Genomic DNA, 6,000 nt, shown 5'->3' with positions numbered 1-6,000 from the left:
GAGCAATCTACACATTCAATGCAATCCCCATCAAAATACCATCCACTTTTTTCAAAGGAATGGAACAAATAATCCTAAATTTTGAATGGAACCAGAAGAGACCCCGAATAGCCAGAGGAATATTGAAAAAGAAGAGCAAAGCGGGCGGCATCACAATTCTGGGCTTCGAGCGCTATGACAAAGCTGTCCTCGTCAAGACAGTATGGTACTGGCACAAAAACAGACACATAGATCCATGGAACAGAACCGAGAGCCCAGAAATGGACCCTCAACTCTATGGTCAACTTACCTTTGACAAAGCAGGAAAGAATGTCCAATGGCAAAAAGACAGCCTCTTCAACAACGGGTGTTGGGAAAATTGGACAGCCACATGCAGAAGAATGACACTGGACCATTTCCATACACCACACACAAAAATAGACTCCAAATGCGTGAAAGACCTCACTGTGAGACAGGAGTCCATCAAAATCCTAAAGGAGAACACAGGTAGCAAGCTCTTCGACGTCAGCCGCAGCAACTTCTTCCTAGAAACACCACCAAAGGCACGGGAAGCCAGGGCCAAAATGAACTATTGGGATTTCATCAAGATAAAAAGCTTTGGCACAGCAAAAGAAACAGTCCACAAAACCAAAAGACACCCGACACAATGGGAGAAAATATTTGCAAATGACATATCAGATAAAGGGCTACTATCCAAAATCTATAAAGAACTTATCGAACTCAACAGCCAAAGAACAAATAACCCAATCAACAAATGGGCACAAGCCATGAACAGACATTTTTCCAAAGAAGACATCCAAAAGGCCAACAGGCACATGAAAAAGTGCTCAACACGGCTCGGCATCAGGGAATACCAAATCAAATCCTCAATGAGACACCACCTCACACCCGTCAGAAGGGCTAAAATTAACAAGTCAGGGAACGACAGATGTTGGCGGGGATGTGGAGAAAGGGGAACCCTCCTACAGTGTCGGTGGGAATGCAAGCTGGCGCAACCCCTCTGGAAAACAGTATGGAGGTTCCTCAAACAGTTGAAATTAGAGCTACCATTCGATCCAGCAATGGCACTCCTGGGTATTTACCCGAAAGATACAAAGGTAGGGACCCGAAGCGGTACGTGCACCCCATTGTTTATAGCAGCAATGTCCACAATAGCCAAACTGTGGAAAGAGCCAAGATGTCCATCGACAGAGGAATGGATAAAGAAGAGGTGGTATACATATACACAATGGAATATTATGCAGCCATCCAAAGGAATGAGATCTTGCCATGTGCAACGACGTGGATGGAACAGGAGGGTCCGATGATTAGTGAAATACGTCAATCAGAGAAAGACATGTATCATATGACCTCACTGACATGAGGAATTCTTAATGTCAGGAACAAACTGAGGGTTGCTGGAGTGGTCGGGGGTGGGAGGGATGGGGTGGCTGGGTGATAGACATTGGGGAGGGTATGAGCTACGGTGAGCGCTGTGAATTGTGTAAGACTGTTGAATCACAGATCTGTACTTCTGAAACAAATAACGCAACATATTTTAAGAATAAAGAAAAAGGAGAAGATAGCAGGAGAGGAAGAATGAAGGGGAGTTAGTCAGAGGGGGAGACGAACCAGGAGAGATGATGGACTCTGAAAAACAAACTGAGGTTTCAAGACGGGAGGTGGGTAGGGGGATGGGTTAGCCTGGTGATGGGTATTAAAGAGGGCACATTCCGCATGGAGCACTGTGTGTTAGGAACAAACAATGAATCATGGAACACTACACCAAAACAAATGATGTAGTACATGGTGATTAACAAAGCAATAAAAATCAAAGACTGTAATAAGAGATGAAGAAGGACACTATGTCCTACTTAAAGGGTCTATCCAACAAGAAGATCTAACAATTGTAAATATCTATGCCCCGAACATGGGAGCATCCAATTATATAAGGCAATTAATAAGAAAAGCAAAGAAACACATTGACAACAATACAATAATAGTGGGGCACTTTAACACCCCCCTGACTGAAATGGCCAGATCATCTAAGCAAAAGATCAACAAGGAAATAAAGACTTGCAATGACACACTGGAGCAAATGGACTTCACAGACATATGCAGAACGTTCCATCCCAAAGCAACGGAATACACTTTCTTCTCTAGTGCCCATGGAACATTCTCCAGAATGGATCACATCCTAGGTCCCAAATCAGGTCTCAACCGGTACCAAAAGATTGGCATCATTCCCTGCACATTTTCAGACCACAATGGTTTGAAACTAGAACTCAATCACAAGAGGAAAGTCGGAAAGACCTCAAATACATGGAGGCTAAAGAGCCTCCTACTAAAGAATGAATGGGTCAACCAGGAAATTAAAGTAGATTTTAAAAAACTCATGGAAACCAATGAAAATGAAAACACAACTGCCCAAAATCGTTGGGGTACACCCACGGCAGTCCTGCGAGGAAATTACATATCAATACAAGCCTTTGTCAAGAAACAAGAAAGGTCTCAAATACACAACCTAACCCTACACCTAAAGGAGCTGGAGAAAGAACGGTAAAGAAAGCCTAAACCCAGCAGGAGAAGAGAAATCATGAAGATCAGAGCAGAAATCAATGAACTAGAACCCAAAAGAACAGGAGAACAGATCAACGGAACTAGGAGCTGGTTCTTTGAAAGAATTCACAAGGTTGATAAACCCCTGGCCAGGCTGATCAAAAAGAAAAGAGAAATGACCCAAATCAACAAAATCAGGAATAAAAGAGGAGAGATCACAACCAACACCAAAGAAATACAAACAATGATAAGAACATAATATGAGCAACCCTATGGCAGCAAATTAGATAACCTGGAAGAAATGGGTGCCTTCCTAGAGATGTGTCAACTACCAAAACTGACCCAGGAAGAAATAGAAAACCTAAAGTGTCCTATAACCACGAAGGCAATTGAAGCAGTCATCAAAAATCTCCCAAGAAACCAAAGCCCAGGGCCAGGTGGCTTCCCAGGGGAATTCTATCAGACATTTAAAGAAGAAATAATACCTAGTCTCCTGAAACGGTTCCCAAAGGTAGAAAGGAAAGGAAAACTTCCAAACTCATTTTACGAGGCCACCGTTACCTTGATCCCCAAACCAGACAAAGATCCCATCAAAAAGGAGAATTACAGACCCATATCCTTGATGATCATCGATGCAAAAATCCTCACCAAAATACTAGCCAAGAGGATCCAACAGTACATTAAAAGGACTATTCACCACGACCAAGTGGGATTTATCCCTGGGCCGCAAGGCTGGTTCAACATCCGCAAATCAATCAACGTGATAAAATACATTCACAAAAGAAAGAACAAGAATCATAGGATCCTCTCAATAGATGCAGAAAAAGCATTTGACAAAGTACAGCACCCTTTCTTGATCAAAACTCTTCAGAGTATAGGGACAGAGGGTACATACCTCAATATCATAAAAGCCATCTACGAAAAACCTACAGCGAATATCATTCTCAATGGGGAAAAGCTGAGAGCTTTTCCCCTAAGGTCAGGAACGCGGCAGGGAGAGCCACTCTCACCACTGCTACTCAACATAGTATTCGAAGTCCTAGCCACAGCAATCAGACAACAAAAAGAAATCAAAGGCATCCCAATCGGCAGAGAGGAAGTCAAACTCTCACTCTTTGCAGATGATATGATACTTTATGTGGAAAACCCAAAAGACTCCACCCCAAAACTGCTAGAACTCACACAGGAATTCAGTCAAGGAGCAGGCTATAAAATCAATGCACAGAAATCAGTGGCATTCCTCTACACCAACAACAAGACAGAAGAGAGACAAACCAAGGAGTCGATCCCATTCACAATTGCACCCAAAACCAGAAGATACCTAGGAATAAATTGAACCAAAGAGGCAAAGGATCAGTACTCAGAAATCTACAGAATACTCAGGAATGAAATTGAAGAAGACACAAAGAAATGGAAAAACGTTCCATGCTCATGGATTGGGAGAACCAACATTGTGAAGGGGTCAATGCTCCCTATAGCAATCTACACATTCAATGCAATCCCCATCAAAATACCATCCACTTTTTTCAAAGGAATGGAACAAATAATCCTAAATTTTGAATGGAACCAGAAGAGACCCCGAAGAGCCAGAGGAATATTGAAAAAGAAGAGCAAAGCGGGCGGCATCACAATTCTGGACTTCGAGCGCTATGACAAAGCTGTCCTCATCAAGACAGTATGGTAATGGCACAAAAACAGACACATAGATCCATGGAACAGAATCGAGAGCCCAGAAATGGACCCTCAACTCTATGGTCAACTTACCTTTGACAAAGCAGGAAAGAATGTCCAATGTCAAAAAGACAGCCTCTTCAACAACGGGTTGTTGGGAAAATTGGACAGCCACATGCAGAAGAATGACACTGGACCATTTCCATACACCACACACAAAAATAGGCTCCAAATGCGTGAAAGACCTCACTGTGAGACAGGAGTCCATCAAAATCCTAAAGGAGAACACAGGTAGCAAGCTCTTCGACGTCAGCCGCAGCAACTTCTTCCTAGACACATCACCAAAGGCACGGGAAGCCAGGGCCAAAATGAACTATTGGGATTTCATCAAGATAAAAAGCTTTGGCACAGCAAAAGGAACAGTCCACAAAACCAAAAGACACCAGACACAATGGGAGAAAATATTTGCAAATGACATATCAGATAAAGGGCTACTATCCAAAATCTATAAAGAACTTATCGAACTCAACAGCCAAAGAACAAATAACCCAATCAACAAATGCCAGAAGCCATGAACAGACATTTTTCCAAAGAAGACATCCAAATGGCCAACAGGCACATGAAAAAGTGCTCAACACGGCTCGGCATCAGGGAAATCCAAATCAAATCCTCAATGAGACACCAGCTCACACCCGTCAGAAGGGCTAAAATTAACATGTCAGGGAACGACAGTTGTTGGCGGGGATGTGGAGAAAGGGGAACCCTCCTACAGTGTTCGTGGGAATGCAAGCTGGCGCAACCCCTCTGGAAAACAGTATGGAGGTTCCTCAAACAGTTGAAATTAGAGCTACCATTCGATCCAGCAATGGCCCTCCTGGGTATTTACCCCAAAGATACAAAGGTAGGGACCCGAAGCGGTACGTGCACCCCATTGTTTATAGCAGCAATGTCCACAATAGCCAAACTGTGGAAAGAGCCAAGATGTCCATCGACAGAGGAATGGATAAAGAAGAGGTGGTATTCATATACACAATGGAATATTATGCAGCCATCCAAAGGAATGAGATCTTGCCATGTGCAACGACGTGGATGGAACAGGAGGGTCCGATGATTAGTGAAATACGTCAATCAGAGAAAGACATGTATCATATGACCTCACTGACATGAGGAATTCTTCATGTCAGGAACAAACTGAGGGTTGCTGGAGTGGTCGGGGGTGGGAGGGATGGGGTGGCTGGGTGATAGACATTGGGGAGGGTATGAGCTACGGTGAGCGCTGTGAATTGTGTAAGACTGTTGAATCACAGATCTGTACTTCTGAAACAAATAACGCAACATATTTTAAGAATAAAGAAAAAGGAGAAGATAGCAGGAGAGGAAGAATGAAGGGGAGTTAGTCAGAGGGGGAGACGAACCAGGAGAGATGATGGACTCTGAAAAACAAACTGAGGTTTCAAGACGGGAGGTGGGTAGGGGGATGGGTTAGCCTGGTGATGGGTATTAAAGAGGGCACATTCCGCATGGAGCACTGTGTGTTAGGAACAAACAATGAATCATGGAACACTACACCAAAACAAATGATGTAGTACATGGTGATTAACAAAGCAATAAAAATCAAAGACTGTAATAAGAGATGAAGAAGGACACTATGTCCTACTTAAAGGGTCTATCCAACAAGAAGATCTAACAATTGTAAATATCTATGCCCCGAACATGGGAGCATCCAATTATATAAGGCAATTAATAAGAAAAGCAAAGAAACACATTGACAACAATACAATAATAGTGGGG

The sequence above is a fragment of the Eumetopias jubatus genome, unplaced genomic scaffold, assembly GCF_037043125.1.
Source record: "Eumetopias jubatus isolate StellerSeaLion01/CBP00866 unplaced genomic scaffold, mEumJub1_p1.0 scaffold_22, whole genome shotgun sequence".
Classification (NCBI taxonomy): domain Eukaryota; kingdom Metazoa; phylum Chordata; class Mammalia; order Carnivora; family Otariidae; genus Eumetopias; species Eumetopias jubatus.
The sequence above is the reverse complement of the archived record's forward strand: the minus strand, read 5'-3'. Positions refer to the sequence as shown.